An 11,254-nucleotide genomic window follows, 5' to 3' on the forward strand; every position below is an offset into this window, starting at 1 on the left:
GTGAGAGGGCCGCGTACCGCAAAAAAAAAAAAAAAAAAAAAAAAAAATTTTCAGTAAGAATTGCTTAAACAGGTACTTTCCTGGTGGCTCAGTGGTTAAGAATCCACCTGCTAATGCAGGGGACACAGGTTCGATCCCTGGTCCAGGAAGATCCCACATACCGCAGAGCAACTAAGCCCATGCGCCACAACTACTGAGCCTGCACTCCAGAGCCCAAGAGCCACAACTACTGAAGCCCGCGTGCCTAGAGCCCATGCTCCGCAACAAGAGAAGCCACCGCAATGAGAAGCCCACGCACCACAACGAAGAGTAGCCCCCACTTGCCACACCTAGAGAAAGCCCACACACAGCAACAAAGACCCAACACAGCCAAAAAACAGAAAAAACAAAAAAAATGTGTGGTAGGCAGAATAATGTTCCCCACCCCCAAAGATGTCCATGTCCTATACCCCAGAATGTGGTACCTTACATGGCAAAAGGGACTTTGCAGATAAGGATCTTAAGATGGGGAGATTATTTTAAATTACTCATGTGGGCTCAATTAATTACATGGGGCTTTAAAATTAGAGAATCTTCCCCAGCTTTGTTTAGAGGGAGCTTCGACTACACAAGAATGTCTACACAAGAATGTCGGAGAGATGCAAACATTCTTGGCTTTGAAGATGGAGGAAGGGGGTGATGAGCCAAGAAAGGTGGGGCCTCCAGAAGCTGAAAAGGACTAGGGAACAGATTCTCTCCTTTAGTCTCCAGAAAGTAACACAGCCCTGCTGACACCTTGATTTAGCCCAATGAGACCCATGTGGGACCTCTGACTTACAGAACTATAAAATGTTTGTTTGATACCAGAAATTTTGTGGTAATTTGTTACAGTAGAAATAGAAAATTAATATAAGCTGCATGCAGATCTAGGGAAAAGCACATGCAAAACCTCTGAGACACAGAATTCCATGGCTATTTCTAGGAACAGAAATAAAGCCAGTATGACTAGAACATGGTTAGGGGAGAAGGCCTGTGCCAGGCAGCAGAGCTCCGCAAATCATGCTAAGATTTTGGCCTAGATCCCAAAAGCAATGGAAAGCTTTTAAGTGTGGAAGCAACACAATCAGATTGTATTTTAAAATACTCTGACTAATCTGTAGAGAATAGAATGGAGATAGGGACAACTGAGGGTTATTAGTATTAATCCAGAGAGATGACGATGGCTTGGACTAGGGTAATAGGAATGAAATGGAGGAGAGAGTCCATTCTAAGATTATTTTAGAGGTAGAAAAAAAAAACAAACATAAGACTTGGTTGCTGGGTTTGGGGAGAGAAGATGGTATTAGAGCTGTCTCCAAATTTGTGATTTGCACAAGTGGGCAAATGGTGCTGTGCCATTCACCAAGATAGGGATCATTTAAAGGTGGGCCAGAGGGAAATGTAGTCAATAGTGACAGGTACTATTTTATTTTTTAATTTTTTAAAAATTCCTCTACTTTTTTTTTTTTAGCAAATTGTATTTTTAAAATTTATTTATTTATTTGTTTGTTTATTTATTTATTTTTGGCTGTGTTGTGTCTTCGTTTCTATGCGAGGGCTTTCTCTAGTTGCGTGAGCGGGGGTGGGGGGGGAGTGGGGGGGGGCCCACTCTTCATCGCGGTGCGCAGGCCTCTCACTGTTGCGGCCTCTCTTGTTGCGGAGCACAAGCTCCAGACGCGCAGGCTCAGTAGTGTGGCGCATGGGCCTAGTTGCTCCGCGGCATGTGGGACCTTCCCAGACCAGGGCTCGAACCCATGTCCCCTGCATTGGCAGGCAGATTCTCAACCACTGCGCCACCAGGGAAGCCCAGGTACTATTTTAGAAGTGCTCAGCTTGAGGCACCTGAGAGGTAACCAAAAGGAGTTGTTAATTAGGCAGCTGTTTGAATCTAAAGCACAAAAGAAAGTTCTGGACTGGAAATGTTAATATTAAAACAATCCTTAGTATGCTAGCTCTTTGCCTTATGGGGAAAAGATAACTGCTAAATGTTTAGCATTACAAGTTCCAGGAATGAAGAAGGACGAAAGAACCAATTCCCTCAACTGTCCTCTTATCAGGAAAGCAAAGACTTTCCAGAAATCCTAACTTTACATTTAGTCTCATTACCCCAAACTCTGTCACATGGCCTCCTTTAAGCCTCAAAGAAAGCTTGGAAATCCAGTATTTCACTTTACAGCCTCTATGGTGGAAGAAGAAAAAGCTAGCTGGCAGTGCGTATTGAGTTTATTTACAGTATCTGCTGCAAGTGGTAAATGAAGCCATGAGATCGTACAGGGAGAGGGAATACAGTGAAGAGAAAAGGACCAAAGAAAGAGCCTTGAAGAACTCTTAACATCTAAAATTTGGGTGGAGGAAGAGAGGATGCCCCCAAAGAGTTTAAAGAATATGGTGGGAGAAGGAGGAGGGCTTTTGGTACCATTTAAGTCAAGGGAATAGAACTCAAAAAGGATGAAAATTACACTCGTTGAGTGCTGAGAAGTCAACTAAAATAAGATCTATCCAATATTCATTAGATTTAGTGCATGGAGGTCATGGGAAGAGGAATTCTGGATACTGAAGCCTCATTACAGTAGACAGAAGACCCTTTTTGTTTTGGTTTTGTGTTTTGTTTTGTTTCATTTGGCCACGCCACGTGGCATGCAGGATCTTAGTTCCCTCCCCGAGCAGGGATAGTACCCGTGCCCTCTGCAGTGGAAGCACGGAGTCCCAGCCACTGGACCTCCAGGGAAGTCCCCAACAGAAGACCGTTCATAATAGAAACTTTTAAAATAGAAAACTATTTTGAGACTTTGGACTCTAAAGAGAAGGTGGGGTAACTAGATGAGGAAGAAGACTAATATATATAAATACTAATAGAAACGTGAAAATAATAGGTAACTTTCCTTGTATATGCTGTGTAACAGACTGTTTTCAGCACTTCTTTAATTCTCACAACCACCTTGTGTGGAATGTTCTATTGTTCTCCCTATTTCTTAAAAGAAAATAATAAGGCACAGGGAGGTTAAGTAACTTGTCCCATTGACAGAGGGTGATGATACTAGGACAGAAAAGTCAGAGTGGTTGCTATAATTCTTCTAAGACGATGAGAGGACCAGGAATCAATATTATTGCACAGAGGGAAAGACTGACATTTGATAATAGGAAAGAAGGAAAGGATGGGTACCCACGTGTGTCCGTTTGATGATCAGGAGTTGAGGGAGTTCCCATGAGATGACTTGGGTTTTTCCTGAAATAAAAGGCAAAATCATTTGTTTATTTCTGGAATTTTACGCTTAATATTTTTGGACCAGAGTTGAATTCAGGTAACTGAAACTGCAGAGCGAAACTGTGGATAAGGGGAGACTACTGTGTATGTTTGCATGTATCAAATTTTGGTATTGGACTTTGCAGACTATTAAGAATATATGTAAAAATCAGAGTTTTCATGGTCAAACTCTTCCTGTGTATTTAGTGAAACAGAAGTATATATTGCTAAATTCTGATTGACCCAGTAACTAGCAGATAATTTTATTTTTTGTTAATGGGAGTAGGAAATAAAGCATTTAATAAGATGAAATGACAAGAATTGACTATAATTTGAACAAAGATGCTACATGATTTGACAAATTAAGTTGTAATTGCCTTCTTGATTTATTTATACTTTACCTGAAAGAAATTCTATAAAATATTTTAACCTTGATTTTATTTATTGTATCCAATAATCCCCCCCCAAATTAAAAAGAAACACCATCACCAGTAAATATACTGCTTCTACTATTCAAATGTGATTTTCCTTCCAGCAAATGGTATGTCTTAGAAATAAGTAATTGAATAGATGAAAAAAAATTATTTACCTTTAAATATGGGATGGGGAGAAGCCATTTTTATGTTTTGAGGCTTTCTTTGCTTACAAGGTCACTATCTCAAGAGCTATTCATTCTTTGACAGTTGTTGGGAATGAAAGACACAAATCACTCTGACCAGCCCAATCGACATACAGGCATACCTCAGTTCTATTGTGCCTCACAGAAACTGCCTTTTTTACGAATTGAAGGTTTGTGGCAACCCTGCATCAAGCAAGTCTATCGGCACCATTTTCCAATGCCAATTGCTCACTTCATGTCTCTCTCACACTTTGGTAATTCTAGCAATATTCCAGACTTTTTCGCTAGTATTATTATATTTGTTATGCTGATCTGTGATCAATGATCTTTGATGTTACCATTGTAGTTGTTTTGGGGTGACACAAACTGCACCCATATAAGGTGGCAGACTTAATTGATCGTTGAAATGACAAAGGATTTAGAGTATTGAGAATACTAGAATATTATGTAAACTTAGTTGATAAAACAGCAGCCAGGTTTGAGAGGACTGACTCCAGTTTTGAAAGAAGTTCTTACTGTGGGGAAAATGCTGTCATACAGCATTGCATGCTACAGAGAAATCATTCATGAAATGAAAAATCCATCCACGTGGCAAACTTCACTGGTGTCTTATATTAAGAAATTGCCACAGGCACCCCAACCTGGAGCAACCACCAGCTTGACAGAGCAATCAGCAGCCATCAACATCAAGACAAGACTTTCACCAGAAAAAAGATCACCACTCGCTGAAGGCCCCAATTAGCATTTCGTTTTTGGCAATAAACTATTTTTTAATTAAGGTATGTACATCTTTTTTAGACATAATGCTTTTGCACACTACAGTATAGCATAAACATAACTTTTAGATGCACTGGGAAACCAAACAATTCATGTAACTCATTTTATTACAATATCTGGTTTATTGCAGCAGTCTGGGACCCAAACCACAATAACTCTGAAGTATGCCTATATTATCTGATAACAGGTCAGTGCTTGACTTCTTTTTTTTTTTTTTTGCGGTACGCGGGCCTCTCACTGTTGTGGCCTCTCCCGTTGCGGAGCACAGGCTCCGGACGTGCAGGCTCAGCGGCCATGGCTCACGGGCCCAGCCGCTCCGCTGCATGTGGGATCTTCCCGGACCGGGGCATGAACCCGTGTCCCCTGCATCGGCAGGCGGACTCTCAAACACTGCGCCACCAGGGAAGCCCAGTGCTTGACTTTTTAATGAAAAAATATGTGTAACAGGGAAAAAAGATCCTATGAAAGCATGTAGTCATTTAAGTAATCCTAAAGGAGACTTTCCCAAAACCAGTCATTTGAATTGTCACTTTGTTCCCCAGACACCCCTACGTTTTTACATATTGGGGCAATGCCTCATTGTAATGAACATACAGTTGAAAATCTAGAAATTGATTCCTTAAAAGTTTTCCGTCCTGTGGTCTTTGGCAAGTGTTCATATAACTCAGTATGTGTACCCTAGTCTGAAAACCATTGCTCTGAAATCTCTGCATTGTTGCCTAGTTGAGGCATAAAGACTCCAAACATTCACAGGGTTTGATCCTTAACTTATAGTCCTGATGTTACAAACCAGAGGAGTTTCATTCCATCTAAAGAATTTTTTTGTATAACCACCACTATGCGTCCTTGATCATGTTACTTAATCTCTCCATGCTTCTGTTTAGCTATACAATGAGGATTAATGATAGTACCTACCTCAGGGTTATAAGGATTAAATGAATTATGCAGATGAAATGTGTAGAACAGTGTTTGACTCACACTAAGCACAGAATTAAACGATCTTTTATTTGAGAGAGGAAAAAAAATTGCAACAAAATTTGCTGTCTGGTAAGTTACTCTCAAATTATTTGCAGTAATTCTTGAACTTTGGTTCTTATGAGAAGAGCTCTTAGAGTGCCTTGGTTTTTGTTTGTTTGTTTTGTTTTGTTTTGTTTGGGGGGAAGCATATTCCTTGCCTATTCTATTGGCCTGAGTTGGGGGGCAGAAATCAACTATTTTATTAAGAACTCCAGGTAATTCTGATGCAGATGGTTCTTGTCTTACCCTATCTATTTGAAACACTATAGTCAGGTTTAATCCCATTTATTCATCATACTCCCGCCTATCTTTGAAAGCAGGAAGTCTGGTTTCCATTGTGACTGACTTTTCTTTGGCCCAGAATATCCAGAGCTCTTCCTCATGTAATATGGTTTCAGGTCTGCACATGATTCTGATTAAGAAAGTAAGCCTTGTCTAGAGAATAGAAATGTTTTCATAAAATATGGTATCTAGAAATGTAGTCTGACAGCACGGAGTAGCATAAAATTATGATCTCTTTTGTTCTAGACCACATAGTCCAGTTAATTTAGCGACAATATTTGGTGGCTCTAAACTACAGTTAATTTAAATATTTAGGTCTTTTTCACATTTCCTGCTGCCAAATCTCTCCCTATATTGGTGCAATTTTTTTTAACTTACTTGCAGTATTTTGCAATTATTTCTTATTATTGTAACCTCTTTTCTCTTTGTAAAAGTAATATTACTCATTGTAAAAGCTACAGAAAATATGAAGAAACTAAATATTGACCATTATCTAATACCCAATCAGAGGAACTGTTAACATCTTAATACATTTCCTTTCATTCTTTAAATAGGAATGTAAATCTTTTTTATCAAAATGGGACTAAAATGTTTAAATGAGATAAGTATTTTTTAATTAACATGTATAGATACATAATGCTTTTATTGTCCTTAGTATAGCATTTCATTGTACAGATTCACAATAATTTCATTAAACTGGACCCAGAGGACGAACATTTAAATTGTCTCCAAGTTTCTCGTCTTAACACCACAACACCCTAATACATACATCTCTGTGTACTGCTTCTTTTATTTTCTTAGAATAAATTCTTACAAATGGAGTTATTGCGTATGACCATCTTCAAATAGACCCTTTGTGTCCTGGATGTTTGTTTTCTATTTCCTTTATTGGCTTCTTTTCATCTCTGAACACTGGAGTGTCCAGGTCTCGACCTCTTCTCATTTACTTTCTAGGAGATCACACCCAGCCCCATGGGTGTTTTCTTCTTCTTATTATTTTTAATTAATTTATTTTTATTTACTTATTTATTTATTTACGGCTGAGTTGGGTCTTCGTTGCTGCCCACGGACTTTCTCTAGTTGTGGCGAGCGGGGGCTACTCTTCGTTGTGGTGCGTGGGCTTCTCATTGCAGTGGCTTCTCTTGTTGCTGATCACCAGCTCTAGGCGTGCTGGCTTCAGTAGCTGTGGCTCGCGGGCTCTAGAGCGCAGGCTCAGTAGTTGTGGTGCACGGGCTTAGGTGCTCCGCGGCATGTGGGATCTTCCCGGACCGGGGCTCGAACCCGTGTCCCCTACATCGGCAGGCGGATTCTTAACCCCTGCACCACCAGGAAGGTCCCAATAAAGACTCAAAAAATGGTCCACATCAAGAAAAATCTTTTAGGGCTTCCCTGGTGGCGCAGTGGTTGAGAGTCCGCCTGCCGATGCAGGGGACACGGGTTCGTGCCCCGGTCCGGGAAGACCCCACATGCCGTGGAGCGGCTAGGCCTGTAAGCCATGGCCGCTGAGCCTGCGCGTCGGGAGCCGGTGCTCAGCAACGGGAGAGGCCACAACAGTGAGAGGCCCGCATACCGCAAAAAAAAAAAAAAAAAAAAAGAAAAATCTTTTAAAAATTAAAAAAAAATAAAAAGACTGGGGAAAAAATGGATTAGCAATGGGTTAACAGTTAACATTTATTGGAGGGATTACAGGTAATATTTTCTTTTTGCTTATCTGGATTTGGCACATTTTCTACAGTGAAAGATATCCTACTATTACAATTTTAAAACAATAGAAGTTCTTGTTAATACACAAGTACACTAATAAAGAACAAAGCTCTATCTGGGTTCAAGCTGGAATCCTTGTCTCTCATCACCTCTAATCAAGACGGCCTTCAGAGAGCAAGAGCTGTGGCCTCACTTCCACCACCTGAATCTCACCAAATCTTTTTGGACATTTCCAACCAATAACCAAACATGTAAGGGTGATGGGCATTTTGAGGGTAAATCTTTGCAGTGTTGTCCTTGTAATATGTCAAAGGAATATAATTTCTAATACTTATTAGAAATTCCTTAAAAAAATTAAAAAAAAAAGAAAATCCCCTCTACTATATTCCAAAACAAAATTTTACAGCAAATATATTTTATTAAGCTTCTTTGTGTTAATATTGTGAAAATCAGGTGCATACTGTAGGAATTCCATACAGCTCCATCTGTATGATTTGAGGCAAGTTATTCAATTCGTGTCAGTTTCCTTATCTGTAAAATGGGAATAATAATAGAATCCATCTCTGTCAGGAGTTGTGAGAATTAAGTGAGATAATACATGTAAAAAACTTAGCATGATAATTAGCATATTGTAAGTGCTCAATAAATGGCAGCTATTATGTTAGAAAATATACATATAATGAATGTGTGTAAATATAAATCATGGTTATATAGGAGATTTCTCTGGATAGCATTTTTTTTTTTTACCACCTGGATAGCATTTTGATATGGGACTTCCTCTGCATTTAGGTCAATGGGCTACTGCTAAGATCCCATAGGTGTGTGGAAAGAATGGTGCTTCAGATATCATCTAGGCCAGGATTTTTCATACTTTTTTAAAAATTGCAACCCATAGTAAAGTTAACACTTACATTAGCCTACAGTTGGGTGAATTCATCTTAACACAAAGCCTATTTTTTCTCTTTTTTCTTTTGTTCTATTTTTTGGCTGCACCACACAGCCTGTGGGATCTTAGTTCCCCAAACAGGGATTGAACCCGTGCCCTCAGCAGTGAAACCATGGAGTCCTAACCACTGGACTGCCAGAGAATTCCCCACAAAGCCTATTTTATAATAAAGAGTTGAATAGCTCATGTAATTTATTGAATGCTGTGCTGAAAGTGAAAAACAGAATGATTGTGTGGGTACAGGATGGTTGTAAGTGTATTGATTGTTTACCCTCGTGCTCATGTGGCTGACTGGGAGCTGTGGTTCGCTGCTGTTGCCCAGAACCATGAAAGAGAATCATAGCATATATCACTAACCTGAGAAAAGATCAAAATTTAAAATTCAGAGTCTGGTTGCTACTGAATGCATATCACTTTCACACCACCACAAAGTTGAAAAGTTGTAAATGGAGCCATTGTAATTTGGGGGTCATCTGTATATAATCTATAAATAATTGAAATAAAAGTTTCATGAGATAATATTTATCCTTACTACATGCAGTGCAGCTGACATTTCTATTTTATTTTAAAAATTAGTCATTAATGGGAATAAAGACACAGACCTACTACAGCACAGACTTGAGGATATGGGGAGGGGGAAGGGTAAGCTGTGACAAAGTGAGAGAGTGGCATGGACATATATACACTACCAAACGTAAAATAGATAGCTAGTGGGAAGTACCCGCATAGCACAGGGAGATCAGCTAGGTGGTTTGTGACCACCTAGAGGGGTGGGATAGGGAGGGTGGGAGGGAGACGCAAGAGGGAAGAGATATGGGGACATATGTATATGTATAACTGATTTACTTTGTTATAAAGCAGAAACTAACACACCATTGTAAAGCAATTATACTCCAATAAAGATGTTTAAAAAAAAGAATTTAGGAAAAAAATTTAAAAAAATAAAAATTAGTCGTTAAAATGACACCAAAAGCACCAACAACAAAAGAAAAATCAGCAAGTAGGATTACAAACTTAAAAGCTTCTGCTCAGCAAGAGAAACAATCAACAAAACGAAAAGGCAACCTACAGAATGTGAGAAAATTTTTGGAAACCATATATTGGATAAGGGATTAATATCCAAAACATATAAAGAACTCATTCAACTCAATAACAAAAACTAAACATCCAATTTAAAAAATGGGCAGAGGAACTAAGCAGACATTTTCCCAAAGAAGACATCCAAACGGCCAACAGATTAATGAAGAGATGCTCAACATCACAAATCACCAGGGAAATGCAAATCAAAACTACAGTGAGGTAACACCTCACACCTCTTACAACAGCTATCACAAGAAGATAAGCGAGGGACTTCCCTGGTGGCACAGTGGTTAAGAATCCGCCTGCCAATGCAGGGGACACGGGTTCAAGCCCTGGTCTGGGAAGATCCCACATGCCGTGGAGCAACTAAGCCCATGCGCCACAACTACTGAGCCTGTGCTCTAGAGCCCACGAGCCACAACTGCTGAGCCCACGTGCACAATTGCTGAAGCCCACACGCCTAGAGCCTGTGCTCTGCAACAAGAAAAGCCACCACAATGAGAAGCCCGTGCACCACAATGAAGAGTAGCCCCCGCTTACCACAACTAGAGGAAAGCCTGCGTGCAGCAACAAAGACCCAATGCAAGCAAATAAATAAATGAATAAATTTATATTTAAAAAAAAGAAGATAAGCGATAACAAGTGTTGGTGAGGATGTGGAGAAAAAGGAACTTTTGTACACTATTGGTGTGAATGTAAATTGTTTCAGCCGCTATGGAAAACAGTATGGGATTCCTCAAAAAATTAAAAGTAGATCTACCTATGATACTTCTGGGTATATACCCAAAGGAAATAAAAATAAGATGGGGCTTCCCTGGTGGCGCAGTGGTTGAGAATCCGCCTGCCGATGCAGGGGACACGGGTTCGTGCCCCGGTCCGGGAAGATCCCACGTGCCGCGGAGCGGCTGGGCCCGTGAGCCATGGCCGCTGAGCCTGTGCGTCCGGAGCCTGTGCTCCGCAACTGTGCGTCCGGAGCCTGTGCCCCGCAAAGGGAGAGGCCACAACAGTGAGAGGCCCGCATAACGAAAAAAAAAAAAAAAAAAAAAAAAAATTAGATGTCAAGGAGATATATGCACTCTCATGTTTATCACAGCATTATTCATATACATGTATACACACACACACATATACACAATGCAATATTATGCAGCCATGACAAAGAAGGAAATCATGCCATTTGCAGCAACATGGACGGACCTTGAGGACATTATGCTACGTGAGATAAATCAATCAGAGAAAGACAGATACCATATGGTACTGCTTATATGTGTAATCTAAAAAAAGTCAACCTCATAAAAACAGAGAGTAAAATGGTGGTTACCAGGGCTTGAGAGGTTGAGGAACAGGAGAGATTTGTTTAAGGGTACAAACTTGCAACTAGTAGTAAATAAGTCCTGGAGATCTAATGCACAGTAAAGTGAACAAAGACAATGATATTGTATTATAATCGTCTTGCTAAGAGACCAGATCTTAATTATTCCAACCACAAAAAAGAAGAGATAGGGCTTCCCTGGTGGCGCAGTGGTTGAGAGTCCGCCTGCCGATGCAGGGGATACGGGTTCGTGCC

Source organism: Physeter macrocephalus, chromosome 12, assembly GCF_002837175.3.
Source record: "Physeter macrocephalus isolate SW-GA chromosome 12, ASM283717v5, whole genome shotgun sequence".
NCBI classification, from domain to species: Eukaryota; Metazoa; Chordata; class Mammalia; order Artiodactyla; family Physeteridae; genus Physeter; species Physeter macrocephalus.